A 20,128-nucleotide genomic window follows, 5' to 3' on the forward strand; every position below is an offset into this window, starting at 1 on the left:
AAGTCTGTCAAGTAGTTGAGCGTAGCGCGCCAAACTAAAAGAACAGGCCTTATGCCTTTTTCACCAAAGCTCCTACTTTGATTCCTCACCGTTGCGCAGATACCACGAAGGAAGCGCCTGAATGAACGTTTTGCTGCAGCAGGTATTGAAAGAGCTTGGGAAAAGGGAATGCTTTTCTTCAACCGGTAGAAAAAAGAAAAAGCTGGCTATGGTGTGACCATACAAGGATTTGACGCAAACGAGTGAAAATGCATGTGCTGCGTGCCATCAATACAAGCTGGTGCGAGTATAGTCACTTCAAAGCCGTTTTGGGGCGGATGAGTACCTATTTGAACTTGATTTAGGACCATTGAAAGTGTGAGAGTGACTGGCCTTGTTCTGCTTCGGGGACACAAAGGCAAGAATCATAATTTGTGTCCGAAAAAGGACACTATGCAGGGAATGAGTAGCCCTTCCGCGACATTCTTGTAAAACGCTCCACAATCTTGTCATAACCAAATTAAAAAGTGACAAACCTTGAAATGTGGCATAGATAACGAGGTGGAAAATGGCTTGTTTGGAAATTGAGACGGCTTAGACAAAGGGAGAGAGGCTGGGAACTTACGTTCGCAGTTTATTCATGTGGCACAGCACAGTATAGAACACCCGTGGCCACCGGCTCTCGTGTGTCCAGCGAGAAGCGGCGAGCCGTGATCGTATAGTGGTTAGTACTCTGCGTTGTGGTCGCAGCATCCCCGGGTCACGGCACATTTTTCGTTGTCCCTATGTGCAGACAAGGGACGTTGCGCGCCGTGCGTATACGCGACCAGTGCCATGCGCAGAGCTACTCCCCCTCGTCTCTGTTTAAAAAGAGCGTTTAGATATATAGTCTCGGTTAGTAGACCTGCGAAAGAGGAAGACCACTGTCGGCTGTTTCCCCATCACTTCTTTCGCTCCGAGCGAGTGTCCTGGGTCGGTGACATGGCAAGAAGCAAACACCTTGGGCCAGTGGCGCAATGGATAACGCGTCTGACTACGGATCAGAAGATTCCAGGTTCGACTCCTGGCTGGCTCGAGCATCCATTTAACCAATTCTGTATTTGGGCGATGAGGGAAAAAAGTCTGTCAAGTAGTTGAGCGTAGCGCGCCAAACTAAAAGAACAGGCCTTATGCCTTTTTCACCAAAGCTCCTACTTTGATTCCTCACCGTTGCGCAGATACCACGAAGGAAGCGCCTGAATGAACGTTTTGCTGCAGCAGGTATTGAAAGAGCTTGGGAAAAGGGAATGCTTTTCTTCAAACCGGTAGAAAAAAGAAAAAGCTGGCTATGGTGTGACCATACAAGGATTTGACGCAAACGAGTGAAAATGCATGTGCTGCGTGCCATCAATACAAGCTGGTGCGAGTATAGTCACTTCAAAGCCGTTTTGGGGCGGATGAGTACCTATTTGAACTTGATTTAGGACCATTGAAAGTGTGAGAGTGACTGGCCTTGTTCTGCTTCGGGGACACAAAGGCAAGAATCATAATTTGTGTCCGAAAAAGGACACTATGCAGGGAATGAGTAGCCCTTCCGCGCCATTCTTGTAAAACGCTCCACAATCTTGTCATAACCAAATTAAAAAGTGACAAACCTTGAAATGTGGCATAGATAACGAGGTGGAAAATGGCTTGTTTGGAAATTGAGACGGCTTAGACAAAGGGAGAGAGGCTGGGAACTTACGTTCGCAGTTTATTCATGTGGCACAGCACAGTATAGAACACCCGTGGCCACCGGCTCTCGTGTGTCCAGCGAAAAGCGGCGAGCCGTGACCGTATAGTGGTTAGTACTCTGCGTTGTGGTCTCGGCAACCCCGGTTCGAATCCGGGTCACGGCACATTTTTCGTTGTCCCTATGTGCAGACAAGGGACGTTGCGCGCCGTGCGTATACGCGACCAGTGCCATGCGCAGAGCTACTCCCCCTCGTCTCTGTTTAAAAAGAGCGTTTAGATATATAGTCTCGGTTAGTAGACCTTCGAAAGAGGAAGACCACTGTCGGCTGTTTCCCCGTCACTTCTTTCGCTCCGAGCGAGTGTCCTGGGTCGGTGACATGGCAAGAAGCAAACACCTTGGGCCAGTGGCGCAATGGATAACGCGTCTGACTACGGATCAGAAGATTCCAGGTTCGACTCCTGGCTGGCTCGAGCATCCATTTAACCAATTCTGTATTTGGGCGATGAGGGAAAAAAGTCTGTCAAGTAGTTGAGCGTAGCGCGCCAAACTAAAAGAACAGGCCTTATGCCTTTTTCACCAAAGCTCCTACTTTGATTCCTCACCGTTGCGCAGATACCACGAAGGAAGCGCCTGAATGAACGTTTTGCTGCAGCAGGTATTGAAAGAGCTTGGGAAAAGGGAATGCTTTTCTTCAACCGGTAGAAAAAAGAAAAAGCAGGCTATGGTGTGACCATACAAGGATTTGACGCAAACGAGTGAAAATGCATGTGCTGCGTGCCATCAATACAAGCTGGTGCGAGTATAGTCACTTCAAAGCCGTTTTGGGGCGGATGAGTACCTATTTGAACTTGATTTAGGACCATTGAAAGTGTGAGAGTGACTGGCCTTGTTCTGCTTCGGGGACACAAAGGCAAGAATCATAATTTGTGTCCGAAAAAGGACACTATGCAGGGAATGAGTAGCCCTTCCGCGACATTCTTGTAAAACGCTCCACAATCTTGTCATAACCAAATTAAAAAGTGACAAACCTTGAAATGTGGCATAGATAACGAGGTGGAAAATGGCTTGTTTGGAAATTGAGACGGCTTAGACAAAGGGAGAGAGGCTGGGAACTTACGTTCGCAGTTTATTCATGTGGCACAGCACAGTATAGAACACCCGTGGCCACCGGCTCTCGTGTGTCCAGCGAGAAGCGGCGAGCCGTGATCGTATAGTGGTTAGTACTCTGCGTTGTGGTCGCAGCAACCCCGGTTCGAATCCGGGTCACGGCACATTTTTCGTTGTCCCTATGTGCAGACAAGGGACGTTGCGCGCCGTGCGTATACGCGACCAGTGCCATGCGCAGAGCTACTCCCCCTCGTCTCTGTTTAAAAAGAGCGTTTAGATATATAGTCTCGGTTAGTAGACCTGCGAAAGAGGAAGACCACTGTCGGCTGTTTCCCCATCACTTCTTTCGCTCCGAGCGAGTGTCCTGGGTCGGTGACATGGCAAGAAGCAAACACCTTGGGCCAGTGGCGCAATGGATAACGCGTCTGACTACGGATCAGAAGATTCCAGGTTCGACTCCTGGCTGGCTCGAGCATCCATTTAACCAATTCTGTATTTGGGCGATGAGGGAAAAAAGTCTGTCAAGTAGTTGAGCGTAGCGCGCCAAACTAAAAGAACAGGCCTTATGCCTTTTTCACCAAAGCTCCTACTTTGATTCCTCACCGTTGCGCAGATACCACGAAGGAAGCGCCTGAATGAACGTTTTGCTGCAGCAGGTATTGAAAGAGCTTGGGAAAAGGGAATGCTTTTCTTCAACCGGTAGAAAAAAGAAAAAGCTGGCTATGGTGTGACCATACAAGGATTTGACGCAAACGAGTGAAAATGCATGTGCTGCGTGCCATCAATACAAGCTGGTGCGAGTATAGTCACTTCAAAGCCGTTTTGGGGCGGATGAGTACCTATTTGAACTTGATTTAGGACCATTGAAAGTGTGAGAGTGACTGGCCTTGTTCTGCTTCGGGGACACAAAGGCAAGAATCATAATTTGTGTCCGAAAAAGGACACTATGCAGGGAATGAGTAGCCCTTCCGCGACATTCTTGTAAAACGCTCCACAATCTTGTCATAACCAAATTAAAAAGTGACAAACCTTGAAATGTGGCATAGATAACGAGGTGGAAAATGGCTTGTTTGGAAATTGAGACGGCTTAGACAAAGGGAGAGAGGCTGGGAACTTACGTTCGCAGTTTATTCATGTGGCACAGCACAGTATAGAACACCCGTGGCCACCGGCTCTCGTGTGTCCAGCGAAAAGCGGCGAGCCGTGACCGTATAGTGGTTAGTACTCTGCGTTGTGGTCTCGGCAACCCCGGTTCGAATCCGGGTCACGGCACATTTTTCGTTGTCCCTATGTGCAGACAAGGGACGTTGCGCGCCGTGCGTATACGCGACCAGTGCCATGCGCAGAGCTACTCCCCCTCGTCTCTGTTTAAAAAGAGCGTTTAGATATATAGTCTCGGTTAGTAGACCTTCGAAAGAGGAAGACCACTGTCGGCTGTTTCCCCGTCACTTCTTTCGCTCCGAGCGAGTGTCCTGGGTCGGTGACATGGCAAGAAGCAAACACCTTGGGCCAGTGGCGCAATGGATAACGCGTCTGACTACGGATCAGAAGATTCCAGGTTCGACTCCTGGCTGGCTCGAGCATCCATTTAACCAATTCTGTATTTGGGCGATGAGGGAAAAAAGTCTGTCAAGTAGTTGAGCGTAGCGCGCCAAACTAAAAGAACAGGCCTTATGCCTTTTTCACCAAAGCTCCTACTTTGATTCCTCACCGTTGCGCAGATACCACGAAGGAAGCGCCTGAATGAACGTTTTGCTGCAGCAGGTATTGAAAGAGCTTGGGAAAAGGGAATGCTTTTCTTCAACCGGTAGAAAAAAGAAAAAGCAGGCTATGGTGTGACCATACAAGGATTTGACGCAAACGAGTGAAAATGCATGTGCTGCGTGCCATCAATACAAGCTGGTGCGAGTATAGTCACTTCAAAGCCGTTTTGGGGCGGATGAGTACCTATTTGAACTTGATTTAGGACCATTGAAAGTGTGAGAGTGACTGGCCTTGTTCTGCTTCGGGGACACAAAGGCAAGAATCATAATTTGTGTCCGAAAAAGGACACTATGCAGGGAATGAGTAGCCCTTCCGCGCCATTCTTGTAAAACGCTCCACAATCTTGTCATAACCAAATTAAAAAGTGACAAACCTTGAAATGTGGCATAGATAACGAGGTGGAAAATGGCTTGTTTGGAAATTGAGACGGCTTAGACAAAGGGAGAGAGGCTGGGAACTTACGTTTGCAGTTTATTCATGTGGCACAGCACAGTATAGAACACCCGTGGCCACCGGCTCTCGTGTGTCCAGCGAGAAGCGGCGAGCCGTGATCGTATAGTGGTTAGTACTCTGCGTTGTGGTCGCAGCAACCCCGGTTCGAATCCGGGTCACGGCACATTTTTCGTTGTCCCTATGTGCAGACAAGGGACGTTGCGCGCCGTGCGTATACGCGACCAGTGCCATGCGCAGAGCTACTCCCCCTCGTCTCTGTTTAAAAAGAGCGTTTAGATATATAGTCTCGGTTAGTAGACCTGCGAAAGAGGAAGACCACTGTCGGCTGTTTCCCCGTCACTTCTTTCGCTCCGAGCGAGTGTCCTGGGTCGGTGACATGGCAAGCAGCAAACACCTTGGGCCAGTGGCGCAATGGATAACGCGTCTGACTACGGATCAGAAGGTTCCAGGTTCGACTCCTGGCTGGCTCGAGCATCCATTTAACCAATTCTGTATTTGGGCGATGAGGGAAAAAAGTCTGTCAAGTAGTTGAGCGTAGCGCGCCAAACTAAAAGAACAGGCCTTATGCCTTTTTCACCAAAGCTCCTACTTTGATTCCTCACCGTTGCGCAGATACCACGAAGGAAGCGCCTGAATGAACGTTTTGCTGCAGCAGGTATTGAAAGAGCTTGGGAAAAGGGAATGCTTTTCTTCAAACCGGTAGAAAAAAGAAAAAGCTGGCTATGGTGTGACCATACAAGGATTTGACGCAAACGAGTGAAAATGCATGTGCTGCGTGCCATCAATACAAGCTGGTGCGAGTATAGTCACTTCAAAGCCGTTTTGGGGCGGATGAGTACCTATTTGAACTTGATTTAGGACCATTGAAAGTGTGAGAGTGACTGGCCTTGTTCTGCTTCGGGGACACAAAGGCAAGAATCATAATTTGTGTCCGAAAAAGGACACTATGCAGGGAATGAGTAGCCCTTCCGCGCCATTCTTGTAAAACGCTCCACAATCTTGTCATAACCAAATTAAAAAGTGACAAACCTTGAAATGTGGCATAGATAACGAGGTGGAAAATGGCTTGTTTGGAAATTGAGACGGCTTATACAAAGGGAGAGAGGCTGGGAACTTACGTTCGCAGTTTATTCATGTGGCACAGTATAGAACACCCGTGGCCACCGGCTCTCGTGTGTCCAGCGAGAAGCGGCGAGCCGTGATCGTATAGTGGTTAGTACTCTGCGTTGTGGTCGCAGCAACCCCGGTTCGAATCCGGGTCACGGCACATTTTTCGTTGTCCCTATGTGCAGACAAGGGACGTTGCGCGCCGTGCGTATACGCGACCAGTGCCATGCGCAGAGCTACTCCCCCTCGTCTCTGTTTAAAAAGAGCGTTTAGATATATAGTCTCGGTTAGTAGACCTGCGAAAGAGGAAGACCACTGTCGGCTGTTTCCCCGTCACTTCTTTCGCTCCGAGCGAGTGTCCTGGGTCGGTGACATGGCAAGCAGCAAACACCTTGGGCCAGTGGCGCAATGGATAACGCGTCTGACTACGGATCAGAAGGTTCCAGGTTCGACTCCTGGCTGGCTCGAGCATCCATTTAACCAATTCTGTATTTGGGCGATGAGGGAAAAAAGTCTGTCAAGTAGTTGAGCGTAGCGCGCCAAACTAAAAGAACAGGCCTTATGCCTTTTTCACCAAAGCTCCTACTTTGATTCCTCACCGTTGCGCAGATACCACGAAGGAAGCGCCTGAATGAACGTTTTGCTGCAGCAGGTATTGAAAGAGCTTGGGAAAAGGGAATGCTTTTCTTCAAACCGGTAGAAAAAAGAAAAAGCTGGCTATGGTGTGACCATACAAGGATTTGACGCAAACGAGTGAAAATGCATGTGCTGCGTGCCATCAATACAAGCTGGTGCGAGTATAGTCACTTCAAAGCCGTTTTGGGGCGGATGAGTACCTATTTGAACTTGATTTAGGACCATTGAAAGTGTGAGAGTGACTGGCCTTGTTCTGCTTCGGGGACACAAAGGCAAGAATCATAATTTGTGTCCGAAAAAGGACACTATGCAGGGAATGAGTAGCCCTTCCGCGCCATTCTTGTAAAACGCTCCACAATCTTGTCATAACCAAATTAAAAAGTGACAAACCTTGAAATGTGGCATAGATAACGAGGTGGAAAATGGCTTGTTTGGAAATTGAGACGGCTTAGACAAAGGGAGAGAGGCTGGGAACTTACGTTCGCAGTTTATTCATGTGGCACAGTATAGAACACCCGTGGCCACCGGCTCTCGTGTGTCCAGCGAGAAGCGGCGAGCCGTGATCGTATAGTGGTTAGTACTCTGCGTTGTGGTCGCAGCAACCCCGGTTCGAATCCGGGTCACGGCACATTTTTCGTTGTCCCTATGTGCAGACAAGGGACGTTGCGCGCCGTGCGTATACGCGACCAGTGCCATGCGCAGAGCTACTCCCCCTCGTCTCTGTTTAAAAAGAGCGTTTAGATATATAGTCTCGGTTAGTAGACCTGCGAAAGAGGAAGACCACTGTCGGCTGTTTCCCCGTCACTTCTTTCGCTCCGAGCGAGTGTCCTGGGTCGGTGACATGGCAAGCAGCAAACACCTTGGGCCAGTGGCGCAATGGATAACGCGTCTGACTACGGATCAGAAGGTTCCAGGTTCGACTCCTGGCTGGCTCGAGCATCCATTTAACCAATTCTGTATTTGGGCGATGAGGGAAAAAAGTCTGTCAAGTAGTTGAGCGTAGCGCGCCAAACTAAAAGAACAGGCCTTATGCCTTTTTCACCAAAGCTCCTACTTTGATTCCTCACCGTTGCGCAGATACCACGAAGGAAGCGCCTGAATGAACGTTTTGCTGCAGCAGGTATTGAAAGAGCTTGGGAAAAGGGAATGCTTTTCTTCAAACCGGTAGAAAAAAGAAAAAGCTGGCTATGGTGTGACCATACAAGGATTTGACGCAAACGAGTGAAAATGCATGTGCTGCGTGCCATCAATACAAGCTGGTGCGAGTATAGTCACTTCAAAGCCGTTTTGGGGCGGATGAGTACCTATTTGAACTTGATTTAGGACCATTGAAAGTGTGAGAGTGACTGGCCTTGTTCTGCTTCGGGGACACAAAGGCAAGAATCATAATTTGTGTCCGAAAAAGGACACTATGCAGGGAATGAGTAGCCCTTCCGCGCCATTCTTGTAAAACGCTCCACAATCTTGTCATAACCAAATTAAAAAGTGACAAACCTTGAAATGTGGCATAGATAACGAGGTGGAAAATGGCTTGTTTGGAAATTGAGACGGCTTATACAAAGGGAGAGAGGCTGGGAACTTACGTTCGCAGTTTATTCATGTGGCACAGTATAGAACACCCGTGGCCACCAGCTCTCATGTGTCCAGCGAGAAGCGGCGAGCCGTGATCGTATAGTGGTTAGTACTCTGCGTTGTGGTCGCAGCAACCCCGGTTCGAATCCGGGTCACGGCACATTTTTCGTTGTCCCTATGTGCAGACAAGGGACGTTGCGCGCCGTGCGTATACGCGACCAGTGCCATGCGCAGAGCTACTCCCCCTCGTCTCTGTTTAAAAAGAGCGTTTAGATATATAGTCTCGGTTAGTAGACCTGCGAAAGAGGAAGACCACTGTCGGCTGTTTCCCCGTCACTTCTTTCGCTCCGAGCGAGTGTCCTGGGTCGGTGACATGGCAAGAAGCAAACACCTTGGGCCAGTGGCGCAATGGATAACGCGTCTGACTACGGATCAGAAGATTCCAGGTTCGACTCCTGGCTGGCTCGAGCATCCATTTAACCAATTCTGTATTTGGGCGATGAGGGAAAAAAGTCTGTCAAGTAGTTGAGCGTAGCGCGCCAAACTAAAAGAACAGGCCTTATGCCTTTTTCACCAAAGCTCCTACTTTGATTCCTCACCGTTGCGCAGATACCACGAAGGAAGCGCCTGAATGAACGTTTTGCTGCAGCAGGTATTGAAAGAGCTTGGGAAAAGGGAATGCTTTTCTTCAACCGGTAGAAAAAAGAAAAAGCTGGCTATGGTGTGACCATACAAGGATTTGACGCAAACGAGTGAAAATGCATGTGCTGCGTGCCATCAATACAAGCTGGTGCAAGTATAGTCACTTCAAAGCCGTTTTGGGGCGGATGAGTACCTATTTGAACTTGATTTAGGACCATTGAAAGTGTGAGAGTGACTGGCCTTGTTCTGCTTCGGGGACACAAAGGCAAGAATCATAATTTGTGTCCGAAAAAGGACACTATGCAGGGAATGAGTAGCCCTTCCGCGCCATTCTTGTAAAACGCTCCACAATCTTGTCATAACCAAATTAAAAAGTGACAAACCTTGAAATGTGGCATAGATAACGAGGTGGAAAATGGCTTGTTTGGAAATTGAGACGGCTTAGACAAAGGGAGAGAGGCTGGGAACTTACGTTCGCAGTTTATTCATGTGGCACAGCACAGTATAGAACACCCGTGGCCACCGGCTCTCGTGTGTCCAGCGAGAAGCGGCGAGCCGTGATCGTATAGTGGTTAGTACTCTGCGTTGTGGTCCCAGCAACCCCGGTTCGAATCCGGGTCACGGCACATTTTTCGTTGTCCCTATGTGCAGACAAGGGACGTTGCGCGCCGTGCGTATACGCGACCAGTGCCATGCGCAGAGCTACTCCCCCTCGTCTCTGTTTAAAAAGAGCGTTTAGATATATAGTCTCGGTTAGTAGACCTGCGAAAGAGGAAGACCACTGTCGGCTGTTTCCCCGTCACTTCTTTCGCTCCGAGCGAGTGTCCTGGGTCGGTGACATGGCAAGAAGCAAACACCTTGGGCCAGTGGCGCAATGGATAACGCGTCTGACTACGGATCAGAAGATTCCAGGTTCGACTCCTGGCTGGCTCGAGCATCCATTTAACCAATTCTGTATTTGGGCGATGAGGGAAAAAAGTCTGTCAAGTAGTTGAGCGTAGCGCGCCAAACTAAAAGAACAGGCCTTATGCCTTTTTCACCAAAGCTCCTACTTTGATTCCTCACCGTTGCGCAGATACCACGAAGGAAGCGCCTGAATGAACGTTTTGCTGCAGCAGGTATTGAAAGAGCTTGGGAAAAGGGAATGCTTTTCTTCAACCGGTAGAAAAAAGAAAAAGCTGGCTATGGTGTGACCATACAAGGATTTGACGCAAACGAGTGAAAATGCATGTGCTGCGTGCCATCAATACAAGCTGGTGCGAGTATAGTCACTTCAAAGCCGTTTTGGGGCGGATGAGTACCTATTTGAACTTGATTTAGGACCATTGAAAGTGTGAGAGTGACTGGCCTTGTTCTGCTTCGGGGACACAAAGGCAAGAATCATAATTTGTGTCCGAAAAAGGACACTATGCAGGGAATGAGTAGCCCTTCCGCGCCATTCTTGTAAAACGCTCCACAATCTTGTCATAACCAAATTAAAAAGTGACAAACCTTGAAATGTGGCATAGATAACGAGGTGGAAAATGGCTTGTTTGGAAATTGAGACGGCTTAGACAAAGGGAGAGAGGCTGGGAACTTACGTTCGCAGTTTATTCATGTGGCACAGCACAGTATAGAACACCCGTGGCCACCGGCTCTCGTGTGTCCAGCGAGAAGCGGCGAGCCGTGATCGTATAGTGGTTAGTACTCTGCGTTGTGGTCGCAGCATCCCCGGGTCACGGCACATTTTTCGTTGTCCCTATGTGCAGACAAGGGACGTTGCGCGCCGTGCGTATACGCGACCAGTGCCATGCGCAGAGCTACTCCCCCTCGTCTCTGTTTAAAAAGAGCGTTTAGATATATAGTCTCGGTTAGTAGACCTGCGAAAGAGGAAGACCAATGTCGGCTGTTTCCCCGTCACTTCTTTCGCTCCGAGCGAGTGTCCTGGGTCGGTGACATGGCAAGAAGCAAACACCTTGGGCCAGTGGCGCAATGGATAACGCGTCTGACTACGGATCAGAAGATTCCAGGTTCGACTCCTGGCTGGCTCGAGCATCCATTTAACCAATTCTGTATTTGGGCGATGAGGGAAAAAAGTCTGTCAAGTAGTTGAGCGTAGCGCGCCAAACTAAAAGAACAGGCCTTATGCCTTTTTCACCAAAGCTCCTACTTTGATTCCTCACCGTTGCGCAGATACCACGAAGGAAGCGCCTGAATGAACGTTTTGCTGCAGCAGGTATTGAAAGAGCTTGGGAAAAGGGAATGCTTTTCTTCAACCGGTAGAAAAAAGAAAAAGCTGGCTATGGTGTGACCATACAAGGATTTGACGCAAACGAGTGAAAATGCATGTGCTGCGTGCCATCAATACAAGCTGGTGCGAGTATAGTCACTTCAAAGCCGTTTTGGGGCGGATGAGTACCTATTTGAACTTGATTTAGGACCATTGAAAGTGTGAGCGTGACTGGCCTTGTTCTGCTTCGGGGACACAAAGGCAAGAATCATAATTTGTGTCCGAAAAAGGACACTATGCAGGGAATGAGTAGCCCTTCCGCGCCATTCTTGTAAAACGCTCCACAATCTTGTCATAACCAAATTAAAAAGTGACAAACCTTGAAATGTGGCATAGATAACGAGGTGGAAAATGGCTTGTTTGGAAATTGAGACGGCTTAGACAAAGGGAGAGAGGCTGGGAACTTACGTTCGCAGTTTATTCATGTGGCACAGCACAGTATAGAACACCCGTGGCCACCGGTTCTCGTGTGTCCAGCGAGAAGCGGCGAGCCGTGATTGTATAGTGGTTAGTACTCTGCGTTGTGGTCGCAGCAACCCCGGTTTGAATCCGGGTCACGGCACATTTTTCGTTGTCCCTATGTGCAGACAAGGGACGTTGCGCGCCGTGCGTATACGCGACCAGTGCCATGCGCAGAGCTACTCCCCCTCGTCTCTGTTTAAAAAGAGCGTTTAGATATATAGTCTCGGTTAGTAGACCTGCTAAAGAGGAAGACCACTGTCGGCTGTTTCCCCATCACTTCTTTCGCTCCGAGCGAGTGTCCTGGGTCGGTGACATGGCAAGAAGCAAACACCTTGGGCCAGTGGCGCAATGGATAACGCGTCTGACTACGGATCAGAAGATTCCAGGTTCGACTCCTGGCTGGCTCGAGCATCCATTTAACCAATTCTGTATTTGGGCGATGAGGGAAAAAAGTCTGTCAAGTAGTTGAGCGTAGCGCGCCAAACTAAAAGAACAGGCCTTATGCCTTTTTCACCAAAGCTCCTACTTTGATTCCTCACCGTTGCGCAGATACCACGAAGGAAGCGCCTGAATGAACGTTTTGCTGCAGCAGGTATTGAAAGAGCTTGGGAAAAGGGAATGCTTTTCTTCAAACCGGTAGAAAAAAGAAAAAGCTGGCTATGGTGTGACCATACAAGGATTTGACGCAAACGAGTGAAAATGCATGTGCTGCGTGCCATCAATACAAGCTGGTGCGAGTATAGTCACTTCAAAGCCGTTTTGGGGCGGATGAGTACCTATTTGAACTTGATTTAGGACCATTGAAAGTGTGAGAGTGACTGGCCTTGTTCTGCTTCGGGGACACAAAGGCAAGAATCATAATTTGTGTCCGAAAAAGGACACTATGCAGGGAATGAGTAGCCCTTCCGCGCCATTCTTGTAAAACGCTCCACAATCTTGTCATAACCAAATTAAAAAGTGACAAACCTTGAAATGTGGCATAGATAACGAGGTGGAAAATGGCTTGTTTGGAAATTGAGACGGCTTAGACAAAGGGAGAGAGGCTGGGAACTTACGTTCGCAGTTTATTCATGTGGCACAGCACAGTATAGAACACCCGTGGCCACCGGCTCTCGTGTGTCCAGCGAGAAGCGGCGAGCCGTGATCGTATAGTGGTTAGTACTCTGCGTTGTGGTCGCAGCATCCCCGGGTCACGGCACATTTTTCGTTGTCCCTATGTGCAGACAAGGGACGTTGCGCGCCGTGCGTATACGCGACCAGTGCCATGCGCAGAGCTACTCCCCCTCGTCTCTGTTTAAAAAGAGCGTTTAGATATATAGTCTCGGTTAGTAGACCTGCGAAAGAGGAAGACCAATGTCGGCTGTTTCCCCGTCACTTCTTTCGCTCCGAGCGAGTGTCCTGGGTCGGTGACATGGCAAGAAGCAAACACCTTGGGCCAGTGGCGCAATGGATAACGCGTCTGACTACGGATCAGAAGATTCCAGGTTCGACTCCTGGCTGGCTCGAGCATCCATTTAACCAATTCTGTATTTGGGCGATGAGGGAAAAAAGTCTGTCAAGTAGTTGAGCGTAGCGCGCCAAACTAAAAGAACAGGCCTTATGCCTTTTTCACCAAAGCTCCTACTTTGATTCCTCACCGTTGCGCAGATACCACGAAGGAAGCGCCTGAATGAACGTTTTGCTGCAGCAGGTATTGAAAGAGCTTGGGAAAAGGGAATGCTTTTCTTCAACCGGTAGAAAAAAGAAAAAGCTGGCTATGGTGTGACCATACAAGGATTTGACGCAAACGAGTGAAAATGCATGTGCTGCGTGCCATCAATACAAGCTGGTGCGAGTATAGTCACTTCAAAGCCGTTTTGGGGCGGATGAGTACCTATTTGAACTTGATTTAGGACCATTGAAAGTGTGAGAGTGACTGGCCTTGTTCTGCTTCGGGGACACAAAGGCAAGAATCATAATTTGTGTCCGAAAAAGGACACTATGCAGGGAATGAGTAGCCCTTCCGCGCCATTCTTGTAAAACGCTCCACAATCTTGTCATAACCAAATTAAAAAGTGACAAACCTTGAAATGTGGCATAGATAACGAGGTGGAAAATGGCTTGTTTGGAAATTGAGACGGCTTAGACAAAGGGAGAGAGGCTGGGAACTTACGTTCGCAGTTTATTCATGTGGCACAGCACAGTATAGAACACCCGTGGCCACCGGCTCTCGTGTGTCCAGCGAGAAGCGGCGAGCCGTGATCGTATAGTGGTTAGTACTCTGCGTTGTGGTCGCAGCAACCCCGGTTCGAATCCGGGTCACGGCACATTTTTCGTTGTCCCTATGTGCAGACAAGGGACGTTGCGCGCCGTGCGTATACGCGACCAGTGCCATGCGCAGAGCTACTCCCCCTCGTCTCTGTTTAAAAAGAGCGTTTAGATATATAGTCTCGGTTAGTAGACCTGCGAAAGAGGAAGACCACTGTCGGCTGTTTCCCCATCACTTCTTTCGCTCCGAGCGAGTGTCCTGGGTCGGTGACATGGCAAGAAGCAAACACCTTGGGCCAGTGGCGCAATGGATAACGCGTCTGACTACGGATCAGAAGATTCCAGGTTCGACTCCTGGCTGGCTCGAGCATCCATTTAACCAATTCTGTATTTGGGCGATGAGGGAAAAAAGTCTGTCAAGTAGTTGAGCGTAGCGCGCCAAACTAAAAGAACAGGCCTTATGCCTTTTTCACCAAAGCTCCTACTTTGATTCCTCACCGTTGCGCAGATACCACGAAGGAAGCGCCTGAATGAACGTTTTGCTGCAGCAGGTATTGAAAGAGCTTGGGAAAAGGGAATGCTTTTCTTCAACCGGTAGAAAAAAGAAAAAGCTGGCTATGGTGTGACCATACAAGGATTTGACGCAAACGAGTGAAAATGCATGTGCTGCGTGCCATCAATACAAGCTGGTGCGAGTATAGTCACTTCAAAGCCGTTTTGGGGCGGATGAGTACCTATTTGAACTTGATTTAGGACCATTGAAAGTGTGAGAGTGACTGGCCTTGTTCTGCTTCGGGGACACAAAGGCAAGAATCATAATTTGTGTCCGAAAAAGGACACTATGCAGGGAATGAGTAGCCCTTCCGCGCCATTCTTGTAAAACGCTCCACAATCTTGTCATAACCAAATTAAAAAGTGACAAACCTTGAAATGTGGCATAGATAACGAGGTGGAAAATGGCTTGTTTGGAAATTGAGACGGCTTAGACAAAGGGAGAGAGGCTGGGAACTTACGTTTGCAGTTTATTCATGTGGCACAGCACAGTATAGAACACCCGTGGCCACCGGCTCTCGTGTGTCCAGCGAGAAGCGGCGAGCCGTGATCGTATAGTGGTTAGTACTCTGCGTTGTGGTCGCAGCAACCCCGGTTCGAATCCGGGTCACGGCACATTTTTCGTTGTCCCTATGTGCAGACAAGGGACGTTGCGCGCCGTGCGTATACGCGACCAGTGCCATGCGCAGAGCTACTCCCCCTCGTCTCTGTTTAAAAAGAGCGTTTAGATATATAGTCTCGGTTAGTAGACCTGCGAAAGAGGAAGACCACTGTCGGCTGTTTCCCCATCACTTCTTTCGCTCCGAGCGAGTGTCCTGGGTCGGTGACATGGCAAGAAGCAAACACCTTGGGCCAGTGGCGCAATGGATAACGCGTCTGACTACGGATCAGAAGATTCCAGGTTCGACTCCTGGCTGGCTCGAGCATCCATTTAACCAATTCTGTATTTGGGCGATGAGGGAAAAAAGTCTGTCAAGTAGTTGAGCGTAGCGCGCCAAACTAAAAGAACAGGCCTTATGCCTTTTTCACCAAAGCTCCTACTTTGATTCCTCACCGTTGCGCAGATACCACGAAGGAAGCGCCTGAATGAACGTTTTGCTGCAGCAGGTATTGAAAGAGCTTGGGAAAAGGGAATGCTTTTCTTCAACCGGTAGAAAAAAGAAAAAGCTGGCTATGGTGTGACCATACAAGGATTTGACGCAAACGAGTGAAAATGCATGTGCTGCGTGCCATCAATACAAGCTGGTGCGAGTATAGTCACTTCAAAGCCGTTTTGGGGCGGATGAGTACCTATTTGAACTTGATTTAGGACCATTGAAAGTGTGAGAGTGACTGGCCTTGTTCTGCTTCGGGGACACAAAGGCAAGAATCATAATTTGTGTCCGAAAAAGGACACTATGCAGGGAATGAGTAGCCCTTCCGCGCCATTCTTGTAAAACGCTCCACAATCTTGTCATAACCAAATTAAAAAGTGACAAACCTTGAAATGTGGCATAGATAACGAGGTGGAAAATGGCTTGTTTGGAAATTGAGACGGCTTAGACAAAGGGAGAGAGGCTGGGAACTTACGTTCGCAGTTTATTCATGTGGCACAGCACAGTATAGAACACCCGTGGCCACCGGCTCTCGTGTGTCCAGCGAGAAGCGGCGAGCCGTGATCGTATAGTGGTTAGTACTCTGCGTTGTGGTCGCAGCAACCCCGGTTCGAATCCGGGTCACGGCACATTTTTCGTTGTCCCTATGTGCAGACAAGGGACGTTGCGCGCCGTGCGTATACGCGACCAGTGCCATGCGCAGAGCTACTCCCCCTCGTCTCTGTTTAAAAAGAGCGTTTAGATATATAGTCTCGGTTAGTAGACCTGCGAAAGAGGAAGACCACTGTCGGCTGTTTCCCCGTCACTTCTTTCGCTCCGAGCGAGTGTCCTGGGTCGGTGACATGGCAAGAAGCAAACACCTTGGGCCAGTGGCGCAATGGATAACGCGTCTGACTACGGATCAGAAGATTCCAGGTTCGACTCCTGGCTGGCTCGAGCATCCATTTAACCAATTCTGTATTTGGGCGATGAGGGAAAAAAGTCTGTCAAGTAGTTGAGCGTAGCGCGCCAAACTAAAAGAACAGGCCTTATGCCTTTTTCACCAAAGCTCCTACTTTGATTCCTCACCGTTGCGCAGATACCACGAAGGAAGCGCCTGAATGAACGTTTTGCTGCAGCAGGTATTGAAAGAGCTTGGGAAAAGGGAATGCTTTTCTTCAACCGGTAGAAAAAAGAAAAAGCTGGCTATGGTGTGACCATACAAGGATTTGACGCAAACGAGTGAAAATGCATGTGCTGCGTGCCATCAATACAAGCTGGTGCAAGTATAGTCACTTCAAAGCCGTTTTGGGGCGGATGAGTACCTATTTGAACTTGATTTAGGACCATTGAAAGTGTGAGAGTGACTGGCCTTGTTCTGCTTCGGGGACACAAAGGCAAGAATCATAATTTGTGTCCGAAAAAGGACACTATGCAGGGAATGAGTAGCCCTTCCGCGCCATTCTTGTAAAACGCTCCACAATCTTGTCATAACCAAATTAAAAAGTGACAAACCTTGAAATGTGGCATAGATAACGAGGTGGAAAATGGCTTGTTTGGAAATTGAGACGGCTTATACAAAGGGAGAGAGGCTGGGAACTTACGTTCGCAGTTTATTCATGTGGCACAGTATAGAACACCCGTGGCCACCAGCTCTCATGTGTCCAGCGAGAAGCGGCGAGCCGTGATCGTATAGTGGTTAGTACTCTGCGTTGTGGTCGCAGCAACCCCGGTTCGAATCCGGGTCACGGCACATTTTTCGTTGTCCCTATGTGCAGACAAGGGACGTTGCGCGCCGTGCGTATACGCGACCAGTGCCATGCGCAGAGCTACTCCCCCTCGTCTCTGTTTAAAAAGAGCGTTTAGATATATAGTCTCGGTTAGTAGACCTGCGAAAGAGGAAGACCACTGTCGGCTGTTTCCCCGTCACTTCTTTCGCTCCGAGCGAGTGTCCTGGGTCGGTGACATGGCAAGCAGCAAACGCCTTGGGCCAGTGGCGCAATGGATAACGCGTCTGACTACGGATCAGAAGGTTCCAGGTTCGACTCCTGGCTGGCTCGAGCATCCATTTAACCAATTCTGTATTTGGGCGATGAGGGAAAAAAGTCTGTCAAGTAGTTGAGCGTAGCGCGCCAAACTAAAAGAACAGGCCTTATGCCTTTTTCACCAAAGCTCCTACTTTGATTCCTCACCGTTGCGCAGATACCACGAAGGAAGCGCCTGAATGAACGTTTTGCTGCAGCAGGTATTGAAAGAGCTTGGGAAAAGGGAATGCTTTTCTTCAAACCGGTAGAAAAAAGAAAAAGCTGGCTATGGTGTGACCATACAAGGATTTGACGCAAACGAGTGAAAATGCATGTGCTGCGTGCCATCAATACAAGCTGGTGCAAGTATAGTCACTTCAAAGCCGTTTTGGGGCGGATGAGTACCTATTTGAACTTGATTTAGGACCATTGAAAGTGTGAGAGTGACTGGCCTTGTTCTGCTTCGGGGACACAAAGGCAAGAATCATAATTTGTGTCCGAAAAAGGACACTATGCAGGGAATGAGTAGCCCTTCCGCGCCATTCTTGTAAAACGCTCCACAATCTTGTCATAACCAAATTAAAAAGTGACAAACCTTGAAATGTGGCATAGATAACGAGGTGGAAAATGGCTTGTTTGGAAATTGAGACGGCTTATACAAAGGGAGAGAGGCTGGGAACTTACGTTCGCAGTTTATTCATGTGGCACAGTATAGAACACCCGTGGCCACCAGCTCTCATGTGTCCAGCGAGAAGCGGCGAGCCGTGATCGTATAGTGGTTAGTACTCTGCGTTGTGGTCGCAGCAACCCCGGTTCGAATCCGGGTCACGGCACATTTTTCGTTGTCCCTATGTGCAGACAAGGGACGTTGCGCGCCGTGCGTATACGCGACCAGTGCCATGCGCAGAGCTACTCCCCCTCGTCTCTGTTTAAAAAGAGCGTTTAGATATATAGTCTCGGTTAGTAGACCTGCGAAAGAGGAAGACCACTGTCGGCTGTTTCCCCGTCACTTCTTTCGCTCCGAGCGAGTGTCCTGGGTCGGTGACATGGCAAGAAGCAAACACCTTGGGCCAGTGGCGCAATGGATAACGCGTCTGACTACGGATCAGAAGATTCCAGGTTCGACTCCTGGCTGGCTCGAGCATCCATTTAACCAATTCTGTATTTGGGCGATGAGGGAAAAAAGTCTGTCAAGTAGTTGAGCGTAGCGCGCCAAACTAAAAGAACAGGCCTTATGCCTTTTTCACCAAAGCTCCTACTTTGATTCCTCACCGTTGCGCAGATACCACGAAGGAAGCGCCTGAATGAACGTTTTGCTGCAGCAGGTATTGAAAGAGCTTGGGAAAAGGGAATGCTTTTCTTCAACCGGTAGAAAAAAGAAAAAGCTGGCTATGGTGTGACCATACAAGGATTTGACGCAAACGAGTGAAAATGCATGTGCTGCGTGCCATCAATACAAGCTGGTGCAAGTATAGTCACTTCAAAGCCGTTTTGGGGCGGATGAGTACCTATTTGAACTTGATTTAGGACCATTGAAAGTGTGAGAGTGACTGGCCTTGTTCTGCTTCGGGGACACAAAGGCAAGAATCATAATTTGTGTCCGAAAAAGGACACTATGCAGGGAATGAGTAGCCCTTCCGCGCCATTCTTGTAAAACGCTCCACAATCTTGTCATAACCAAATTAAAAAGTGACAAACCTTGAAATGTGGCATAGATAACGAGGTGGAAAATGGCTTGTTTGGAAATTGAGACGGCTTAGACAAAGGGAGAGAGGCTGGGAACTTACGTTCGCAGTTTATTCATGTGGCACAGCACAGTATAGAACACCCGTGGCCACCGGCTCTCGTGTGTCCAGCGAGAAGCGGCGAGCCGTGATCGTATAGTGGTTAGTACTCTGCGTTGTGGTCCCAGCAACCCCGGTTCGAATCCGGGTCACGGCACATTTTTCGTTGTCCCTATGTGCAGACAAGGGACGTTGCGCGCCGTGCGTATACGCGACCAGTGCCATGCGCAGAGCTACTCCCCCTCGTCTCTGTTTAAAAAGAGCGTTTAGATATATAGTCTCGGTTAGTAGACCTGCGAAAGAGGAAGACCACTGTCGGCTGTTTCCCCGTCACTTCTTTCGCTCCGAGCGAGTGTCCTGGGTCGGTGACATGGCAAGAAGCAAACACCTTGGGCCAGTGGCGCAATGGATAACGCGTCTGACTACGGATCAGAAGATTCCAGGTTCGACTCCTGGCTGGCTCGAGCATCCATTTAACCAATTCTGTATTTGGGCGATGAGGGAAAAAAGTCTGTCAAGTAGTTGAGCGTAGCGCGCCAAACTAAAAGAACAGGCCTTATGCCTTTTTCACCAAAGCTCCTACTTTGATTCCTCACCGTTGCGCAGATACCACGAAGGAAGCGCCTGAATGAACGTTTTGCTGCAGCAGGTATTGAAAGAGCTTGGGAAAAGGGAATGCTTTTCTTCAACCGGTAGAAAAAAGAAAAAGCTGGCTATGGTGTGACCATACAAGGATTTGACGC

At 48.9% G+C, this 20,128-nt stretch overlaps 28 non-coding genes across 28 annotated transcripts; all 28 read left to right on the forward strand.

Moving 5' to 3' along the window:
• The first annotated feature begins 981 nt into the window (after positions 1–981).
• On the forward strand, positions 982–1,054 carry trnar-acg (transfer RNA arginine (anticodon ACG)). The gene has a single exon. It is a non-coding gene; the product is annotated as a tRNA-Arg (tRNA).
• Positions 1,055–2,090: 1,036 nt separating this feature from the next.
• Positions 2,091–2,163, forward strand: trnar-acg (transfer RNA arginine (anticodon ACG)). The gene has a single exon. It is a non-coding gene; the product is annotated as a tRNA-Arg (tRNA).
• A 729-nt stretch (positions 2,164–2,892) lies between these two features.
• trnah-gug (transfer RNA histidin (anticodon GUG)) lies at positions 2,893–2,964 on the forward strand. The gene has a single exon. It is a non-coding gene; the product is annotated as a tRNA-His (tRNA).
• A 234-nt stretch (positions 2,965–3,198) lies between these two features.
• trnar-acg (transfer RNA arginine (anticodon ACG)) lies at positions 3,199–3,271 on the forward strand. Its single transcript has one exon. It is a non-coding gene; the product is annotated as a tRNA-Arg (tRNA).
• Positions 3,272–4,306: 1,035 nt separating this feature from the next.
• On the forward strand, positions 4,307–4,379 carry trnar-acg (transfer RNA arginine (anticodon ACG)). Its single transcript has one exon. It is a non-coding gene; the product is annotated as a tRNA-Arg (tRNA).
• Positions 4,380–5,108: 729 nt separating this feature from the next.
• Positions 5,109–5,180, forward strand: trnah-gug (transfer RNA histidin (anticodon GUG)). The gene has a single exon. It is a non-coding gene; the product is annotated as a tRNA-His (tRNA).
• A 234-nt stretch (positions 5,181–5,414) lies between these two features.
• On the forward strand, positions 5,415–5,487 carry trnar-acg (transfer RNA arginine (anticodon ACG)). Its single transcript has one exon. It is a non-coding gene; the product is annotated as a tRNA-Arg (tRNA).
• A 725-nt stretch (positions 5,488–6,212) lies between these two features.
• trnah-gug (transfer RNA histidin (anticodon GUG)) lies at positions 6,213–6,284 on the forward strand. The gene has a single exon. It is a non-coding gene; the product is annotated as a tRNA-His (tRNA).
• A 234-nt stretch (positions 6,285–6,518) lies between these two features.
• On the forward strand, positions 6,519–6,591 carry trnar-acg (transfer RNA arginine (anticodon ACG)). Its single transcript has one exon. It is a non-coding gene; the product is annotated as a tRNA-Arg (tRNA).
• Positions 6,592–7,316: 725 nt separating this feature from the next.
• On the forward strand, positions 7,317–7,388 carry trnah-gug (transfer RNA histidin (anticodon GUG)). The gene has a single exon. It is a non-coding gene; the product is annotated as a tRNA-His (tRNA).
• A 234-nt stretch (positions 7,389–7,622) lies between these two features.
• On the forward strand, positions 7,623–7,695 carry trnar-acg (transfer RNA arginine (anticodon ACG)). The gene has a single exon. It is a non-coding gene; the product is annotated as a tRNA-Arg (tRNA).
• Positions 7,696–8,420: 725 nt separating this feature from the next.
• On the forward strand, positions 8,421–8,492 carry trnah-gug (transfer RNA histidin (anticodon GUG)). Its single transcript has one exon. It is a non-coding gene; the product is annotated as a tRNA-His (tRNA).
• A 234-nt stretch (positions 8,493–8,726) lies between these two features.
• On the forward strand, positions 8,727–8,799 carry trnar-acg (transfer RNA arginine (anticodon ACG)). The gene has a single exon. It is a non-coding gene; the product is annotated as a tRNA-Arg (tRNA).
• A 1,035-nt stretch (positions 8,800–9,834) lies between these two features.
• On the forward strand, positions 9,835–9,907 carry trnar-acg (transfer RNA arginine (anticodon ACG)). Its single transcript has one exon. It is a non-coding gene; the product is annotated as a tRNA-Arg (tRNA).
• A 1,024-nt stretch (positions 9,908–10,931) lies between these two features.
• trnar-acg (transfer RNA arginine (anticodon ACG)) lies at positions 10,932–11,004 on the forward strand. The gene has a single exon. It is a non-coding gene; the product is annotated as a tRNA-Arg (tRNA).
• Positions 11,005–12,039: 1,035 nt separating this feature from the next.
• Positions 12,040–12,112, forward strand: trnar-acg (transfer RNA arginine (anticodon ACG)). The gene has a single exon. It is a non-coding gene; the product is annotated as a tRNA-Arg (tRNA).
• A 1,025-nt stretch (positions 12,113–13,137) lies between these two features.
• trnar-acg (transfer RNA arginine (anticodon ACG)) lies at positions 13,138–13,210 on the forward strand. The gene has a single exon. It is a non-coding gene; the product is annotated as a tRNA-Arg (tRNA).
• A 729-nt stretch (positions 13,211–13,939) lies between these two features.
• Positions 13,940–14,011, forward strand: trnah-gug (transfer RNA histidin (anticodon GUG)). The gene has a single exon. It is a non-coding gene; the product is annotated as a tRNA-His (tRNA).
• A 234-nt stretch (positions 14,012–14,245) lies between these two features.
• Positions 14,246–14,318, forward strand: trnar-acg (transfer RNA arginine (anticodon ACG)). The gene has a single exon. It is a non-coding gene; the product is annotated as a tRNA-Arg (tRNA).
• Positions 14,319–15,047: 729 nt separating this feature from the next.
• Positions 15,048–15,119, forward strand: trnah-gug (transfer RNA histidin (anticodon GUG)). Its single transcript has one exon. It is a non-coding gene; the product is annotated as a tRNA-His (tRNA).
• A 234-nt stretch (positions 15,120–15,353) lies between these two features.
• trnar-acg (transfer RNA arginine (anticodon ACG)) lies at positions 15,354–15,426 on the forward strand. The gene has a single exon. It is a non-coding gene; the product is annotated as a tRNA-Arg (tRNA).
• Positions 15,427–16,155: 729 nt separating this feature from the next.
• trnah-gug (transfer RNA histidin (anticodon GUG)) lies at positions 16,156–16,227 on the forward strand. Its single transcript has one exon. It is a non-coding gene; the product is annotated as a tRNA-His (tRNA).
• A 234-nt stretch (positions 16,228–16,461) lies between these two features.
• Positions 16,462–16,534, forward strand: trnar-acg (transfer RNA arginine (anticodon ACG)). The gene has a single exon. It is a non-coding gene; the product is annotated as a tRNA-Arg (tRNA).
• A 724-nt stretch (positions 16,535–17,258) lies between these two features.
• trnah-gug (transfer RNA histidin (anticodon GUG)) lies at positions 17,259–17,330 on the forward strand. Its single transcript has one exon. It is a non-coding gene; the product is annotated as a tRNA-His (tRNA).
• Positions 17,331–17,564: 234 nt separating this feature from the next.
• On the forward strand, positions 17,565–17,637 carry trnar-acg (transfer RNA arginine (anticodon ACG)). The gene has a single exon. It is a non-coding gene; the product is annotated as a tRNA-Arg (tRNA).
• Positions 17,638–18,362: 725 nt separating this feature from the next.
• trnah-gug (transfer RNA histidin (anticodon GUG)) lies at positions 18,363–18,434 on the forward strand. Its single transcript has one exon. It is a non-coding gene; the product is annotated as a tRNA-His (tRNA).
• Positions 18,435–18,668: 234 nt separating this feature from the next.
• On the forward strand, positions 18,669–18,741 carry trnar-acg (transfer RNA arginine (anticodon ACG)). The gene has a single exon. It is a non-coding gene; the product is annotated as a tRNA-Arg (tRNA).
• A 1,035-nt stretch (positions 18,742–19,776) lies between these two features.
• trnar-acg (transfer RNA arginine (anticodon ACG)) lies at positions 19,777–19,849 on the forward strand. Its single transcript has one exon. It is a non-coding gene; the product is annotated as a tRNA-Arg (tRNA).
• Positions 19,850–20,128: the final 279 nt, after the last annotated feature.

This window comes from Osmerus mordax, chromosome 19 (genome assembly GCF_038355195.1).
Source record: "Osmerus mordax isolate fOsmMor3 chromosome 19, fOsmMor3.pri, whole genome shotgun sequence".
Classification (NCBI taxonomy): Eukaryota; Metazoa; Chordata; class Actinopteri; order Osmeriformes; family Osmeridae; genus Osmerus; species Osmerus mordax.